The 19,451-nt window shown below is 44.6% G+C and overlaps 1 pseudogene; it reads right to left on the bottom strand.

Annotated features, from left to right (window-relative positions):
• Window positions 1-472: 472 nt before the first annotated feature.
• Window positions 473-8,846, bottom strand: LOC146556307 (uncharacterized; annotated as a pseudogene).
• Window positions 8,847-19,451: the final 10,605 nt, after the last annotated feature.

Below are 19,451 nucleotides of genomic sequence, written 5' to 3'. Positions count from 1 at the left end.
TAAGTTCAGGAGCCTTATGGAAATTCCAGCCACCCACCGCAGACCATGACACAAACAGCAGTCGCTTTCTAAAACATCGGATATGTATCGGATTCAGTACCACATACAAAAGTGACACAGATCAGATTTGAAAATATCGGATTTGCGCCGTTCACACTGTCATAGCATGATCGGATATGGGTCGCATGGGGATTTGATGCGCTTTCGCCTGCAGTGTGAACGTAGCCTTAGTAACAAAAGCTCAACACTGCGCATAGCATTCTGGAGCACTTCTTTTGTCTTTTGTATGTGTTTTGAGTTTTTATGTGCTTCTGAGTTTTTACGTGTTTTGGAGTTTGTACGTGCTTCAGGGTTTGTACGTGCGTGTTTTGAAGTTTGTACGTGCTTTGTCTGTAGGGGCCACCGTAAATATACTTTTATTTATTCATTCCACATAAAATGTAATAAATAAATCATTTATTTATATAGCACCTTTCAAGATAAAAATCACAAAGTGCTTCACAGAAGCTAAAACCTAAAAATAAAAATCAACTAAAAGCAAGTTTAAAAAGATGGGTTTTTAGCTGTTTTTTAAAAGCGACCACTGAGTCCACAGATCTCAGGCTCAAAGGGAGAGAGTTCCACAATCTGGGGGCCACAGTTCCAAAAGCTTTGTCGCCTTTTGTTTTCAGCCTCGTGTGCTGGACAGCAAGCAAGCCCTGGTCACATGACCTCAGGGACCTGCTGGGAATGTATGGATGCAAAAGTTCACTTATATATGTTGGTGCTTGTCCATGCAGGGCCCTGAAAGTCAAGGTCAAAACCTTAAACTGGATCCTGAATTTAACGGGGAGCCAGTGCAGCTGAATCAGCAGGGGTGTGACATGGGAGAACTTGGTCAGAAGCTTTGCAGCAGCATTCTGAACAACTTGCAGACGATCCAAAGAGGCTTTACATAAACAAGTAAACAAAGAATTACAGTAGTCCAGACGAGATGAAACAAATGCATGAATGACAATTTCTAATTCGGAGCGCGATACAATGGGACTCAGCTTAGCAATGTTTCTCAAATGATAAAAACAGGAGCGAACCAAAGATTTTACATGGGCATCCAAAGTCAGAGCTGAGTCAATACTAACACCAAGGCTCCTGATAGACGGTTTTGCAAATGTAGCAAGTGGACCCAAGTTTTCCATAACACTAGGTACAAAAGTTTTAGGAGCACAAACAAGAACTTCAGTCTTCTCCTCATTTAGTTGAAGAAAGTTTCCAGCCATCCAACATCTAATGGAGTCTATGCACTTGTGCAAAATCAGTAGCTTGGAAACATCATGGGGCTTAAAGGAGATATATACCTGAATATCATCTGCATAGCAGTGATACGAAATGTCCTTAAAAGTGCTCAATAAGTGTTGAAGAGGAAGTAAATACAGTAAGAACAATAAAGGCCCCCAAACTGAACCTTGTGGCACACCATAGGCAAGAAAAGTAGAAGAGGAACTGTACTTAGAGGTAGCCACAGAAAAGGATCGTTCATGCAAATAGGATTCAAACCAGTCCAAAGCAGCCCCTGATATACCCACCCAGTCTCTCAGCCTATCTAGCAGAATATGATGGTCCACAGTATCAAAGGCGGAGGTCAGGTCCAACATCAACAGAACGGAGCATTCTCCTGCATCATATCTCATTAAAATGTCGTTGGAGACTCTAAGAAGTGTAGTTTCAGTAGAGTGAGCTCTACGAAAGCCAGATTGGAATTTATCCAGAATGCTGTATTCATCTAGAACAGCTATAAGCTGCTTAGCCACAACCTTTTCTAAAATCTTAGAAATGAACGGTAATTTTGAAATCGGTCTGTAGCTACTGAGAAGAGAAGCATCAAGCTTAGGTTTTTTTAACAGTGGGTGAATAACAGCATTCTTACAATAAACAGGGACCTGACCAGAAACCAGTGAGGTATTAGTAATTGTGAGCACACAGGGACCAATAGACTGAAAGACATTTTTAAACAAGAGAGACACAGAAGGAGAGATACTGTTCCTCACGTTACTGACTTTTTCAACGAAGAAAGAAAGAAATTTTTCACAATCTTCATTTGATGAAATTGGGACAGCAGGTGGAGCAGGAGCAACAATATCACTAATGGTGTCGAATAGTACCTTAGGGTTACCTCTGCTCTTAGACACTAAGTCTGAGAAATAGGCCGCCCTCGCATCTCGAACTGAAGTGTTAAAAGAGACTAAAAGGTCCTTTAGATAAAGGAGATGGACATGCAAACGCGTTTTCCTCCATAAACGCTCAACCTTACGGCAGCAACGCTTTAAGAAGCGAATGCTGTCATTTAACCAGGGAGACGACTTTGAAACCGGAGCTAGTCTAACTTTGACAGGACAAACATTGTCTAAAATACAAAGACAATGATTATTAAAAAGATTTGTTAAAAAATGAACATCATTATAGGGAGATAAAACCAAATTAAAAGCATCGGAAAATTTAACAGCACTAGAGGAAGTTAAGATGCGAGAGCTAACCACGTGTCGAATAGGAGAGAAGGACAAATGAAAAGACAGATTAAAAAGAATACAATGATGATCCGAAATAAAAATGTCCTCAGTACAAATAAAATCAATGTTTAAACCTAAAGTAAAAACAAGGTCCAGTGTGTGTCCTTTGGTGTGTGTGGGACCAGACACATGCTGAGTAAAATGAAAAGAATCCATGACGCTAAGGAAACCTCTGGCAAAGAGGTCAGAGTCAACATCAACGTGTATATTAAAATCCCCGACTATAACCAGTCTGGACAGCTTCAAAGTCGAGGATAAAAAGTCACTGAACTCCTTTAAAAACATAGTGTTTAGGCCAGGTGGACGATACACTACAGCGCAGTAAAATGGATCTTTATTTCCAATTCTAACCAGCTGTAGTTCAAAGGATGAAAAATGTCCGACCAACACTGCGCGACAGTAAAACCGGCTTCCAAACACCGCAGCGACACCTCCTCCTCGACCCGACGTCCGAGGCTGGCTGATGAATGAGTACCCACTCGGACAGAGTTCAATGAAGGATGAAAAGTCACCATCGCGCTGCCAGGTTTCGGTTAGAAATAAGAAGCCCAGTTTCTTGGAAAGAATAAAATCGTTCAGCAGGAACGTTTTATTAGTCATTGATCGAGCGTTGAAAAGCGCCACTCTCAGCGAAGTAGAAGACATATTATTAACAGAAGCGGCCCGATTTAGGGGACAAAGAAACAGAGAGTTTGATCCGCGACGTTCATAAATTCCACTCACCGCGGGGATGGAAGGCCAAACAACAGGAGAGTCTGGATGAACACTCCTGAGGTAGCGCCGTCTCATAGATCCAGGCACAGTTAGTCCCCGCTTCCAGAACAGTCTGAGTTTTACCTGGACACCTGCTCTTTTTCCTCTCCTTCTCCGTGACTTGCGCGGACACAGAAAGGCGCCACTGATGACACCTAACGAAGATCCAGACACCGGTGTCGGCAGCGGAGGATGGAAAATACCGCAGGAGGATAAGTCATCTTGACTTATCATAGAGGATCGGATGGATATTCTATGTTATATGGACCTGCATGAATAAACTTTCTGAATCCTTTATCATCTGCAACTGAGTTGCAGTTGCAGTAGTTGTTGTCCCTGGCTCCTCCCCCCTCATCCCAGCGTAAAGCACAAGGCTTGCATGCGGAGTGAAGCGGAAAAAAAGTGCGAGAGAATGTCATTCAGACACTTCTCCTGTCTGAACGACATTCCGATGTCATAGCTGTATATCCTGCTGGTGTGAATCAGTGAATTGATGTCTCTTTCACTCTTGACATACAGCTTGATGTCATCCCTGTAGAGGAGGTGGCTGACATCAAGCTGTATTCCGTAGCCGGTATCCGTAGGGTGTCTTGTTAATGATCTCACTGAGGAGGTTCAGGCCTATGCAGAAAAGCAGTGGGGACAGCGCATCTCTTGGTAGATCCTGCACTTGATGGCTATGGGCTTGAAGTTGGCCTCTAGTGGTGCATGCCACATCCTTGAGTTGCCTGATGAAGGTTCTTGGTCCTGTTGATCTTGTACAATTCTAAGCGTTCCAGGATCCAGGTGTGGGGTACTGAGGCATTGGCCTTTTTGTACTCAATCAGGAAAGTGCGCATGTTAGTCAGGCTAGTCTTGCATTCTCAGGCAACTGCTCGATCTACCAGTAGCGGGTGTTTTGTGCCTCTGGTAATCTTGCCAATCCCTTTCTGTGCCCCGCTCATGTATTGATCCATGTACCTGCTCATCTTAGCCTTTATGATACCTGACAGGAGCTTCCATGTGGTACTGAGACAAGTTATTGGCTGGTAGTAGCATGGGACCAATCCCTTTCTGTCCGGCCTTCAGTTAGCCATTCTGGGTGTCTCTCATCAACTAGCAGCTGGTTCATTTGTGCTGCCAGACGCTCATGGAGCGCAGTCAGCTTCTTCAGCCTGTAGGGGCCATGCCGGGCCCTGGTGCTCTTCCAATATGATGGTGCCTGTGTTTAGCTTTGCAGCTGCCGGCCATGGTTTCTCTGTGCTTTGATCTGTGGTTGTTGATCAATGGTCATGAGAATTTGCATAATTATGATGTAGGAACTGACCTCCCAGCCCATTGTTACTTCAGTGGGCTGGTTTCAGTCATTATGCAAATGTACTGTTTATAAGATTGGGGAAACCTGCAGCCAGCTGAGACTGAAGAAGTCCAGATGAATTGAATCAACTTTTGGAGGTTTCTCTGTGCTGTTTTCCTCAGCCTTTTTACTTTCGCTTTTTGTCACTCATGCGTTGGCTGCCTTAGTCTACGATTGCCTGACGCTGTTATCCATCCGATCCTCTATGTTTGGTCAAGATACCTCATCCTCCTGCGGTATTTTCCATCCTCACTGCCGACACCAACACACCGGTGTCTGGATCTTCATCAGGCATCATCAGTGGTGCCTGTGGGCTAGTTAAAAACACAGAAAATCTTTGCAAAATGGTGAAGGAAAAAGAGCAGGTGTCCAGGTGTCCTTGTTGAGCATGGCGCTTTTAAACGTCTGATCAATGACTAATAAAACATTCTTGGGGAACGATTTTATTCTTTCCAAAAAACTGGATTTCTTATTTTTTTACTTGGCAGCGCAATTGTGACTATTCATCCCTCATCAAACATTGCCTGGGTGGTTAGTCCTTCATCAGCCATCCTCCGAGGTCTGGTTGAGGAGATCTCGCTGCGGTGTTGGAAGCCCGTTTTACTGTCATGCATCAATGGTCGGACACTTTTCATCATTTGAAATACAGGTGGTTAGAATTGGAAATAAAGAAACATTTTACTGTGCTATAGTGAATTGTCCACCTGGCCTAAATAGCAGGTTTTTAAAGGAGTTTGGTGAATTTTTGTCCTCCTCCTTCAAGCTGTCCAGACTGCTTATAGTCGGGGATTTTAATAGGTTTCCTTAGCGTCATGGAGTCTTTCCATTTTACACAGCATGTGTCTTGTCCCACAAATACCAAAGGATACACACTGGAACTTGTTTTTACTTTAGGTTTAAACATTGATTTTATTTGTCCTGAGGACATTTTTTATTGTAACTTGTTTTTCCATCTCTCCCTCTCTCCTGTTCATCATGTGGCATCTTAAATTCCACTACTGCTGTTAAATGTTCTGATGCTTTTTGTTCAGTTTTACCTCCTTATAACCATGTTCATCTTCTAACAAATCTTCTTAATAGTTCTTGTCTTTCTATTTTAGACAATGTTTGTCCTGTCAAATCCAGACTAGCTCCGGTTTCAAAGTTGTCCCCCTGGATAAATGACAGCATTCGCTGTTTAAAGCGTTGCTGCTGTAAAGTTGAGCATTTATGGAGGAAAACACGTTTCCATGTCCAGCTCCTTTATTTAAATGATCTTTTATTTTCTTTTAACACTTCAGTTCAAGATGCGAGGGCTGCCTATTTTTCAGACCTAGTTTCTGAGAGCAGAGGTAACCCCAAGGTATTATTTGACACCATTAGATATATTGTTGCTCTTGCTCCACCTGCTGTCGCAGTTTCATCAAATGAAGGTATTAAACCCCAATTCTTTTGTCCCCATGACAGAACAGAGAAAACCGACTCATAGTGTGTTAAAACACTTTTATTTCTTTTTATCTTCTGGAAGAGAGAGACCCCTGCACAGCCCAAACGGAGGATCTCTAACATTAGAATCTAAGAACGTCTCACATATAGGTGTTATTTTGGTACTTTACACATCACAGTTTCAATACAACCATTGCTTATATGGCAAAGTTCCTCTTTTCTGTCTGGCTTCCTGTATTTATTAATATACTGTACAGCTCTACACTTCCCGTTTTCAGTCTGGCTGAGCACTTAGTTTATGAATCAAAAGTGGCCTTGCTCTACAGACCTTCATTATTAAAGTACATAAAACAATATAATAAGAAAATAAGGATACTAAGGATATATTAATTACATGACAGTTCTCCCCCTTTTCGTTTTTTGTAAGAAACACGACATAATTCCTAATTTATCCCATTAAGTTTACTTCAATTCAATCCAATTCAATTTTATTTATATAGCACCAAATCACAACAAAAGTCGCCTCAAGGCGCTTCATAGGTACAGAGAAAAACCCAACAATCATATGACCCCCATGAGCAAGCACTTTGGCGACAATGGGAAGGAAAAACTCCCTTTTAACAGGAAGAAACATCCGGCAGAACCAGGCTCAGGGAGGGGCGGCCATCTGCTGCGACCGGTTGGGGTGAGATAAGGAAAACATGATGAAAGACATGCTGTGGAAGAGAGACAGAGATTGATAACAGATTAAATGCCATGTTAAGGCTGTCATTTTTATCATCTACATGGATGTTAAAATCACCCACAATAATTATTTTATCTGAGCTAAGTACTAAATCAGATAAAAAGTCTGTGTAATCAGACAGAAACTCTGTGTAAGGCCCAGGTGGACGATATATGATAACAAGTAAGACTGATTTCTGAGTTTCACAGCTGGGGTGAACAAGGCTAAGCATCAGGCCTTCAAATGAATTAAAAGTCTGTCTTGGTCTTTGGTTAATTAATAGGCTGGTGTGAAAAATTGCTGCCACACCGCCCCCTCGGCCTGTGCTTCGAGGTTTCTGGTAGTTAGAATGACTCGACGGTGTTGATTCATTTAAACTAACATAATCATCCGGCTACAACCAGGTTTCTGTAAGGCAGAGTAAATCGATTTGTTGATCAACTATTAAGTCATGTACTAACAGAGACTTTGAGGAGAGAGACCTAATATTTAATAATCCACATTTCACTGTTTTACTTTTTGGTTCAGATGTGGATACTGTATTGTTCTTTCAATCCCAGTTTAAAACCTGACTTCCCTCAGTGCTCACTGTAAACTCCAAACAGATACAATTAGCTTTTCTGGTAAAAGGTCCTAGATTATTTTGTCAATCTTCGGAAACCCCCTCTATAGAGTTAACCCGTTTCATCTTTAAACTTAGTCCTGGTTTCTTTGCCCCCTTTAACGGGTAGCGCAAATCTTTTATGCTCACATTTAACCTGTGTCTAACGAGCTTCTAGTCTCTTAAACCAGCGGTTCCCAACCCCCGGGCCTCGGACCGGTCCGTGAGTCATTTGGTACCGGGCCGCGAGAGTTGAGGCTCAGGTTTGAAATGTATAGTTTTCAGGGATTTTATCGGTTTTCAGCGTTATTTTGTTACCGTTTTTACCGTTAACTCGGTTTTCCTGGGTCTTTTCACGTGTGTTATGAGTAAATCTTCTTCTTTTTTGGTACCGATACTAGTTTTATTTTGTTGTATTTATCTGCGACACCTCAAAGGCCGGTCCGGGAAAATATTGTCGGGCATAAACCGGTCCGTGGCGCAAAAAAGGTTGGGGACCACTGTCTTAACCCTTGTGCGCCCGCCTGTTCTGGTGACCCCCCGAGGGGCGTGTGTGTTGTTATTAGGATGGTATTGATGATGGTGGTGATGATGGTGGTGACGGGGGGGGGGGGGTAACCCCCTCGGGCATATGTGTGTTATGATGATGATGATGTTGATGATGATGATGATAGGGTTGGGGTCGCTAGGACTCCCGTGGGGCGTTTGTGTTATTACGACGTCGGTGGCATCTGGGGAGCGGCGGTGCGGGAAGAAGCAGCTCAGTTGGGACAGTACGTGACGGCCACCTGCAGGTCTTTCTCCTGCAGCTGTACGTGCTCACGACCTTGTCCAGGTTGTCGACGCCTCCCTTGGTGCGGTTGTAATGCAGCACCAAGGGAGGTTTTCCGCCGCTGTCGCTACTGCGGCAGCTAGGCCGGGGTTTGGGGTCGGAGCGGTGGTGGTAACAAGGAGCGGTGGTGAGGAGCAGCACGTTCTTGTTCTTCTTGGCCACGTAGGAGAGGATGATCGTGTCGAGCCCTCTTCCTCCTCCTCCTCCTTGTCCCGCGGAGCCGCCGAGTACTACGGATTCAACGGAGCCACGGCCCTGCCCTTGACGCAGCGCAGTTCTCTGGGGATCTCGGGTCTGTTCGAACGCAGAGTGCCCAGCACGGTGTGGCCTCTTTCGCGATAGAGCCTGTCGGCGAGGTGAAAAAGTTGTCGCACGTGACGTTGCGTCCCGGCATCAATCCCTCGGTGAGGTCCACGACCATTCAAGTGGCCAGGTGCTTTTCGGGAGGGCAGCATCATGTCAAATCTTTTCGAACTCCTGGCTCCATCCAGAGCCTGCATCCTTGGAACTTCCTAAAAACAAAACCTGTGTGTTAACCTGAACTTCACATTTCATACTCTGTTTTCCCCACCCCGTGGTCTGAGATGCTGCTGCAGATGAGATGGACTCACCTTCACTGCATCTACAATCATGCACCGACTTAAAACCTGTGCACTGCTTGTGCTGTTGTTTTTGGTGTTGATGTGTACAGCTGGCAGCAAGAGGGCTGCAGCCGTTGAATGTAGGCTACTGTTACAGCAACCGGGTGATCGCTGTAAGGGTGGACAGCACGCGGCTCGGGGTGAGCCGGAGGCTGGCGCGCCAGCGGGACCTGCCAAGCTGGAGATGGAGGTTGAGGTGCGCGGGGGTCCTGCCTGAGGGCGGCATGCAGGCAGCATGGCCGGCCGTCTGCCCAGCTGCCTCTGAGCCCTGGCTCACTTCCACTCCTGCTGCACCACTGCTGCTTGCCATATGGGAGGCCATCAGGCCAGCTCCTGGGCTTCCACTGGAGGCGCGGGCAACCGCCAGAGTGGACACTTCCCCGTCGCTGGGCATGGTGCGCCGATGGTCCGGGCCGATTCCCTCGCCTGCTCGCGGGGTGGGGTGAAGCGGTCGATGGGTGTATGTGGCAGGGCGTGTTCTGCGATGAGGTTTGGTGGTGGTGATGTGTACGGCTGCCAGCGGGAGAGCTGCAGCCGTTGAATGTACTTTTACAGCAACCGTTTGATTATTGTAAGAATAAACTATGCTGCGAAGCATGAAAATGCCATCGGGTCTGCTGTGGTGGCGATCTTTTTGTTTTTTTGTTTTTTTATCTTAAGTGCACGCAAACCAGTAAACAAATTAAAACAAATACTGTTGATAAAATATAACACAAAAATTACAATTAAAACTCTCAACAACAAAAACGGTAAAAATATAATTAATATGTAAACAACTTAATAACCCCCAAAGTGTCTAAGTCACGTGACGTGTCAGCGCAACACCGAAACATAAGGGGGGGGGGGGGGGAGCAAAGTGTGCCTGCTCTCCGCTGACACAGGAGCGGCGAGTCCAGCGACCTGGCTGTTTCATTTTTGCCGAAAGCACAGCATAGCAAACAAGCAAAACTCAAAGTAAAGAATCAATCTAACCAAGCTAGTATTAATCCGATACCGATCCCGACTTGGGATCGATACTATCGATATTTGGATCGATCCGCCCACCACTACCAGTCACACACATTCACTCACACGCATTCACACGAGATATTGCTGATAGTGGAGACTTCCACGCAAATAATTAGATTCTCCACCCTCAGTAACATGAGCTCATTCATTTGTTTTATTTTATTTTGTTTTTGTTTTTTAGGAAAAGAGTTCTTTATGCTCTTGGACTGGATTGACTGCAATCCTTTTAGACAGGGACTTACAACCTGATCAGGTTCCCACAGGTAGCCTTCTCCTCAGCCAGTTGTGCTCTGGAAAAGGTCACCTTATATTTGTTCTCCTGGAAATTTTTACAGCGCTGTTAATTCAATCTTTCAGGCCTGCTTAGAACAAAAATTTTCTAAGTGCACTGTTACAAAAATAATGGGCCACCTTAGACATGTCCATGTTTAATAAAGCTCCCTCTATTAAAATAAGAAGAACACCCAAACCTAACCGACCGAATCAACCCATCACTAAAACAACAACCTCAAAAATCTTAAACACAGAAAAGTTTGCTTATTAATCTATCCATATGTTGTTGGGATTTGAACTTCAGGGCCACAAAAGTTTTGCCCTACTTTTGGCTTAACTAATACTTACATAGTCTGAAATCAGACTTAAATCACTCCCTCTGTTCATTTTCCCTACACTGTTAAAAAAAACATCTTAAAAAAAGGGTAATATTCCGGCAGCTGGGGCGCCAAAATACTTATAAACAAGGTCAATGAATGTGGCCATATGAATCATAATATGTAAATGTACAGAAATATACAGTTAACAGTTGGTTTGTGATATTTTCACAGATATTTGTGAAATCATGATACATTTTTGAATGTATTTTAACAATCTAAATATGCATATGTACAGACAGATACATTTAATAATCATGAAAATGATGTTTTCTTACATTACAGTGATTTAATGTTAATTTACATTTGAAATGTGAAATCACAGTCTATTTACGTACCGTATTTCCCGGACTACAAAGCGCACCTGAATATTAGCCGCACAAACTAAAATCAGGGGAAAATCCTGTTTTGTACATACATTAGCCGCACCTGACTAAAAGCCGCAGGTGTTTCAATGTTGACTTATCATATGTAAGAGAATATGCACAAAGCGAATTGTCAGGAAAGAGATGGCTGTTTGGAGACATCACTTTTATTAATATTTTGAAAAACAAGTTATGGGTACATATTTGCATAACTTTTTAGGGTACCGGGTAATTACAAGTACAAGTACAAAACATGTACTGTGCTTCATAAATGAGTAACAAATGTAGTACATAACAATAACCTACAGCACACCAAAAAAATAGATTCGGCCTACCTTTTAGGCTCAGGTGCAGTGACACGGCTTTAACACTTAAACCCCCACGGATCGCCATTTGGCGTTTTCTACCTTTAAAACCCGGAGAGCAGCCAAATGGCTTTTAGCTAGGCTTTAGCTTCAGCCAAGTGGAAGCTAAATTGGCTAGTCATTCATATGTAAATTGGGTCGTTATCTGGGAATTCTGGAGGGAGGGGAGTGGGGGTGTGTGATTGAGGGCGTGGGGGAGCTGCTAAAAGCTGTGCACTTCCTTTTGTGTTTCATCTTGATGCATTCTCAATCATCCAGGGAAATAAATCTCCAAAAGTCACCAACTTGGAGTGTTTCAGTTTGCCATCTTAGGGAGAAATCAACACACATGGGTGTATGTCCTTTGTTGCTGAGATTTATTGATAAAAACAGTACAAAAAACCAACCATTTGTACACATATTTACAAATGGCCTGCTGAGTGGTGCATGGAGCATGTTCATTGGTTCATGGACCTCCCTGAACTAATGGCATTTATTGCAATTGTCATCTTGCGGGGGATTAACAGGGTTCCATCTCTAAATGACTGCTGGTGGGCAAACCTGGGAAACCCACAGATAATTGGAACTATGGCACGAATCATGTTATAAAACACGGCGACTGGCCAGCGCAGTGTTCCTCTGCGGACAGTGTACTCCCGAACCATCTGGTCCATCACATCCACGCCACACTTTGTTTTGTTGTAAAGGGAGACAGTGTTTGGCTTCCTTTTGGTGGTGTTATCAGTCTGAACCACCATGCTTTGCCATAATTGAGCAGCCCTAAAATGCACAGTAAAATACTTTTATATTAGGATTTTGTCCTACAGTACAGCCATACTGCGACCTTGTGGTTGTTAGTTCACATTCATTGGCCGATGCTTAGCATCATGTTATTATGTGTCCCAACATCCAATGGCATGTCACATTCATGGCCACACCCTCACCCCAGGTGCAGAGGCCTATTTCTGTTCAAGAATGTTGTGAATACTTTGAGATTTGTCACGGTCGTAATGGCAGACCGTGTGGAGAGTGTGTGGAGGACTCAGGTGCAGACACAGGCGTGGACATGAAACTGAGTTCGAACGAAAAGCGAGCCTTTATTGTGGCTGAAGACAAGGAGTGCAAACAAGGCAGAAGCGCAGTGACAAAACTAAACTATAACTAAACTGGGAAAGTGATACCAGGATAAACTATGAAGACACAGGAAACCATAACTATGAATACAAAAGACTGGCTGTGACAACATGGAGGGTGGGAACACAGACGACGCGACACAGACTGTATGAAACACAGAGACTAAATACAAATGAGGGATGATCAGGGGAAGTGGCCACACATGGGAGCACAGCTGACACACCACACATGAACCTAACGACAGGACAGGAGAAGTGAAACTGAATACACTGACAATGAATACAGACTTTCAAAGTAAAACAGGAAACATGGAGATTAGACATGACACGAACTAAACATAACCACGCAGACATGACGCATGAACCAGGGAGACTTAGTACAGGGGGAGATGACATAAACAACTAAGGAACAAAACTAAACTGCAATCTAGAAATTAACTAGGTGAACTAAGCTAGGCACAAATGAATACAAAAGATACATAAAACTCAAACACTGGGTCGCTCGACCCAGGACCATGACACCACCCCCCCTCTAAGGGCTGGCTCCAGACAGCCCCAAACCAAAAAATGGACCACCGAGCCCGGGCGGGCGGCGGGGGACCATGATGGAGGGCCCAGAACAGGAAACAAAAACAGCCGACAAGAAACACTGGAGCACATGACAAAAGTCCAAACATAGTTCAGGGGGTCAGGCCTGGAGGGCGGCAACACAACAGCCCACAGTTTATGAGTTCAGGGGGCCGACCCGGAGGTCGAGGGCACAACAGGTCACAGTTTATCAGTTCAGGCAGCTGACCCGGGGGTTGGCAACTCAACAGGCCACGCCACCTCCCATGTGGGAGGCAGTGGCGGTGCAGATCAGGAAGCCGCTCCCAACGGCAATGATGTCCAGCTGACGACCCGGAAAGTAGCCGGCGATTCCGAGGGGCAGAACATGGCTTGGGCGGCGGCAACACAGCCGCAGGACCAGGCGAGGCCGACACAGAAGCAGAGGCTGGACCAGGCGGAGAAGAAGCAGAAGCTGAAGCAGAAGCTGGACCAGGCAAAGCTGTAGCAGAAGCCGGAGCAGAAGCCAAAGCAGGAGCTGAAGCAGGAGCTGAAGCTGAAGCTGGACCAGGCGACGGCGGAGCAGGAGCTGAAGCTGAAGCTGGACCAGGCAACGGCGGAGCAGGAGCTGAAGCAGAAGCTGGACCAGACGAAACAGAAGCTGAGGCCGAGGCTGGACCAGGCGACGCAGAAGCTAAGGCCGAGGCTGGACCAGGCGACGCAGAAGCTAAGGCCGAGGCTGAACCAGGCGACCGTGAGGCAGCCGCAGGTGGTGGCTGGGAGGGCTCCACGGGCCCTCCGGCTGACGTGGCATGAGGCCGGACGGGCTCCTTGGGCCCTCCAGCTGACGTGGCATGAAGTGGTGTGGATGCTGCAGGGTGCTGGATAGGCACACCCGGGCATCCAGCAGCAGGCGCAGGATGAACAGTTATGGAGGCCCCTGGCTAGACCGGGAGCAGAACTGCCACCTGGACAGGGAGCTGAGCTGCTAACTGGACAGGGAGCTGAATAGGAGGCTGTCGTGGCGGCGATGATTCTCTTGAGCCTCCAATGGAAACATGAGCTGGTGCAGGCGCCTGCCGAGCGACAACCACCCCCACCCGAGTGCCTAGGCTGGGTGCAGAGCTCAGCTGTGTACTGACTGGCATAACCTTGGGAACCAACCTGGGTGCAGGAACAAACCGGACGGCAGCCATTCCCACCTGAGGTGTAGATACAGGTGCATGATATGGCTGACCTATGGCTGCCCTGACCCTAGTGGTGGGAACTAACGCAGGTGCTGGCTGGGTGACCACTGCCTCTACCTGGAGATCAGACGGAGGTGAGAGGTCAGGCAACGCCACAGCCACCCTGGGAGTGAGCACAAAGTTCTGAACATTGACTTTGTCAGGTGTAAGCAGAGGAGCAACGACAGACAAAGACCTTAAATTCTCTTAGTCCTTAACACATTCCAAATTGTCCTTAGTTGCCCTTCTTGGGGAGCTAAATGCACCTTCTGTCTTGGAGCACGATTTAAACAACATTTCAGACCTGAAATAAGTTGGCTCAGTGACACAAGTGATAGTTATATTGTCCCTGGAAGCATGATTCTTAAGGCCAAGACTTGATTCATGAACCCACATAAAACAACCAGGACTATGTGCAGATGATTTTAACACAATAATTTGGCAGTCACATGGGAAATAACTACGCTTATTGGAGTCTAAGCCCCCCGTTGGCGAGACTGAGTTATGGAGGGGTTCAGCCACACACACTGATCGGCTGTAGAAGGCTAGTGAGTGGAATGCACATGGACTTGGCTTTGCACAGAAAACATAGTGGACTGTCCCTGAGCAATCCGGCTGAATTGTCTTTAGATCGGCCAGTTCATTAACTGCAGTCAAAAGGTCCTGGCCCAGGGGTCCAGTTAAAGGGCTAGCTGGTTTGTACTGACTAGCATGACTTACCCCCCCGACAGTCTTGGACAGACCTTCACTTTAGTATTAACAGAAATCACAATGCCATTCTCAGACATAGGAAAACCCGGCAGACCCTTAATAATCGTCCAGCCCCGGTGGACTGGTGTAGAAAAGCAGTTGCTGATGTCGGGCTCCAAAGCACTCACTCTGGTCAAACCATCGGCAGAGTGAGGAACCTGGGGACCGATTAGCGCCGGAACATTACATACATTTTCATGATCAACAACAGACATTCCTTCTTTCGCTGGCCTAGTTACACAAACAGAACATTCATTATTTGGCTTGAGAACAAGGGAAACAGACTCAAAAAGGTGGGTGCTAGCCAAAGGTAATACAGTCTTACTACTGGTCAGATCAGAAGCTTTCTCACTTGATTTGTAGTTAATGGACAGCAGGGGCTGAGACACAGTCTTCAAAAAGGCTCCAGATGCCGTAACTGTCTTAAAAGACGCCTCCTTAGCGAAAGACGCATGTCGTGGGTGTGCAGAATCATCTCTACCTTCTGTTTCCCTAACCTCCCCCTCAGCCTGCACATTCATAATATCAGGGTTTAAAAGTACATCACTTGGTTTGATTCCCAAGACTGAAGAGTCTATGGCCGGTTTGGCAGTGTCAGATTCACAGTTCTGTGATGGCAGTGTGGCTTCCCCAAAAACAGCATGCCCAACACCAGAAATTTTAGCTTTATTGTCAATACAAAACGTGGGCACGAGATTAACACCTTCAATATTAGTAGTCAGAGGCATGGAAAAGGCAGCATCTTCACTGGCCCCCGAGAAAACAGACTGTGACGAGGTGCATGGGGGGGTGACAGAGGTAGCAGTACAGGTAAACTGAGTCTCCATCTCCGAGACATTTATTGTCCCTCCGAGCCCCTCGCCGTCAGTACATCCAGGGCGATTAAGTGGCAACAGAACGGCAGAATTAACTGTTGGGATCGGGTCTTCTTCCTCTGCCCACATCCTCGCCAGACCAGCGGCCGGAGACGAGAAGTCCTCGCGAGGGGGTGAAGGTGAGCGGCCGGTCTGAAGCAGGGCGACAGGTGGGAGCTCCTCCTCGGGAATGAGCCAAGGCTTCCAACGGAGCTCCTCCTCCCGATAAGCCCGTAACACCTGCTGACGCTCCTCGTCACCAAAATCTATGGACATGACATGAATTAAACATAACCACGCAGACATGACGTATGAACCAGGGAGACTTAGTACAGGGGGAGATGACATAAACAACTAAGGCACAAAACTGGGTCGCTCGACCCAGGACTCTGACAGAGATTTATATTAATTGCAATTCCTACCTCTACATTTATTTTTTAAAGTATATAATTAGCACAGCGTGGCCATGCAATGTTTTATATGTTTCTATTACTATTACTTATATTTTAACTTGTTACCTCTGAATTATTGAATCAGACCTAGATGACATGACATTTTCAGCAAAATTATAATTCAAATGCTCCTTTAACTATTGATTATTCTCATTAATTTTTGATCATTTTATATATTTTTCCATAGTATTACATTTGAATTTAACAGATCATTCTCTCACAGACAAATATTTGTGAAGTCATGATACATTTCTGAATGTATTTTTACAATCTAAATATGCATATGTACAAAAAATATATATTTAAAAAACAAGTAAATTGTGTTTTACTATATTTACAGTGATGTTATGTTATTTTATCTTTGACATGTAAAATCACAGTCTACTTATGTAAATTTAATGATATTCTAGAAAGACAGTACAAAACTGTAAAATATACAGTAAGATACTTTGACATTACTATTTTTTGGAACAGTGCACATCATATTTCAGTGGCCTCAGGTTCTTCAGCATCCTGAGACTCTGAGGTCAACTGACATAATTTCACCTGCTCAATACAAAGAAAATCTTGTTAAAAGCTACACAATTTGCACACCATCATCACTAAATTCTAAATTTTCTTTTCTAAAAACTACTACACACTAAGCGATTTGGACAAGATGATAAACAGACTCACATGCTCAAGATGATGTCTACTTTTCGTGAGCTCTCTTGTATTTCTAAGGTTAATGCACTTTCTGTTTGTGTGTGTGTGATTTTGTATATGTTTATTTTTGCAGTGTTTAAGACTCCTTCACAATTTTCCCACTTGAGCAGTCAGTTTTCTCTTCCCCAGGTTTGCTAACCCAAATTTTGATTTCCCACATTAAATAACAGCATTCCTCTGTGTTCTCACCTACTGCTCCCACTCCATTGTCCTCTCTCACTTCAACAGTCCAAAACAGGCAGTTCTCTTTCAGAGACAGAATCCACTCTTGGGTTCGGTCTCCTCTGTGTACACATGGCTGCCGTTAATGTACAGGTTGTTCAGGTCACCGTTGCTCTGCTTGGAGCGGCCCATCAGGGAGAAAGGACCCAAAGACACCTTGCTGTCAGAGCTGCCGGTTCGTTTGTGTCCCAATTTGAGAGAGAGTTGACATTGAGATCAGATGAGTGGCTGCCACTCAGAGATGAATTCTTCTCAGGCAGCGTCCCCAGTGTGGACATGGACTGTGAGATGTTACGCTGCAAGTTGATTTTCGGGCAAAGAGCTTTTGAGCTTAGATTTCTTTTTCTCATCCATGTTATTGCTCTTTGGAACTGCATTCCTTGTCTTCAGCCAGAAGTGAGAGCTCGCTGGTGAGGTTTAATAACACATGGCGCTGTGAACAATTCAACCAGAAACTTGGCCTGAACGTTTCCAGTGATGTTAACCTATAACTTTCTTCCGACTGCTGCATGTGGAAAATTAATCCAGGTCTGCTTTGCACCTAAAAGTGACAAACGTAAACAACCCGCTTCTCTCTTTCCGGCCAGAAAAACCAATTTATGTCATGTATTCACATTCCTAAGTGTAACCGTGTTCTTCATTGCATTTATGTTATGTGGTCATATTAATTGAGTGTAAGCTGCTTCTTAATTGCATGTGTATTTTATATTCAGGTTTAATTCATGCCTCTTTGCACTGAGCTGTGGATTCAAACTATCTCACTTCTGATTCTTTCCAAAAATAATTTCACATGTAATAATTTGTGTATGTGTTTTCTATTCATTCACGTAATTGTTAGTTCATGTATTTATCTTTCTCTGTCTTTTTCTTTTCTTTCTTTTTTTTTGTGATGTGGTGGACAATCCTAAACCTCCATGAGTTCAGCCTCCATTTTTAATCCAATTATATCCTGTACTCTCTCACTTGGACTCGTCGGGGCTTGACCTCTCACTGGTCCCTGTCCCTCTTCTCACAGTGTCCTGTGTGGCCTTCAAATCTCCAGCAAACATAGGCCCAACTCAGCTGTTTCTTCTTCTCTGTTTCTTCTCTGTTTATCTTTCAGTCTTTTCTTGTAGGTTAACTCCCAGCTTGGCAAATATCACATCCAGTGCCTTCAAACAGTCATGTCACTTGTCAAGTTTCCAGCTTGTGATTCAAAGCTCATGTTCCATCAGTGGTATTCATACATGCTGCTGCTTGACCCTTCAGTGTTATAGGTGAGTTGCACTGTCTTTTGCCTACTGTTAACTCTTCAAGTCCACGGTGTTCTGTCTGTCTTCTGTCTTCATCAGGAGATTGACTGTCCTTCAAGCTTCTTCTCGGGATAAGGACAGAATGAGAGGTCAAGCTGTAAAATGTTTAAGCCAAAGCCTGGCCTGTTTGTCGTCCCAATTCTGTTGATCTATCCTTTTGCCGCTGTACTCATATTTTGAGGTTGAGAAGAGTCCACCTGTATTGACACACTAAAACATGTAATTAATATCATTTTATTACTTTTTTAAAAGACATTCAGTCTCTAATTCTTCTGTTTTCATGTTGCAACGTCTCTCACCAGCTCACAAGATATATTTGTGAGCTGGTGAGCTACTTGCTGGTTTACATCCTGTTTGACACACACACACACACACACACTCTCTTCTCTCAGACTTCCTCTTTTCCCTGCACTCTGCTATGAACCCACGTAGTGTTATTATTACTTACTGGTGATGGCCGGAGTGGCCGATGGCGCGATATGGCAGCCTTGCTTCTGTCAGTCTGCCCCAGGGCAGCTGTGGCTACAACTGTAGCTGCCTCCACCAGTGTGTGAATGTGAGAGTGAATGAATAGCGCTTTGAGGTTCTCGAAAAGCGCTATATAAATGCAATCCATTATTATTATTATTATTATTATTACTTATTTATTATTTGGTATAAATCACACAGAATCACTCAAATCCAGTACTCACAACATTCACACACTTACTCACTCACTCAAAATACGCTTTCCTAAGAGTATTTTATCAAACACGCTGTTTAGAATCAGAAAGAGGAAGTAGACAACACCCAGTAACTGCATACAGTGGGGCAAAAAAGTATTTAGTCAGCCACCGATTGTGCAAGTTCCCCCACTTAAAATGATGACAGAGGTCAGTAATTTGCACCAGAGGTACACTTCAACTGTGAGAGACAGAATGTGAAAAAAAAATCCATGAATTCACATGGTAGGATTTGTAAAGAATTTATTCGTAAATTAGGGTGGAAAATAAGTATTTGGTCACCTCAAACAAGGAAAATCTCTGGCTCTCACAGACCTGTAACGTCTT

Source organism: Mchenga conophoros, linkage group LG16, assembly GCF_057382185.1.
Source record: "Mchenga conophoros isolate Kocher_MC1m ecotype Shallow Benthic linkage group LG16, M_conophoros_male_GT1.1, whole genome shotgun sequence".
In the NCBI taxonomy this organism is placed as follows: domain Eukaryota; kingdom Metazoa; phylum Chordata; class Actinopteri; order Cichliformes; family Cichlidae; genus Mchenga; species Mchenga conophoros.
Note: the sequence above shows the minus strand (reverse complement) of the source record. Positions and strands in the feature narration are given on the sequence as shown.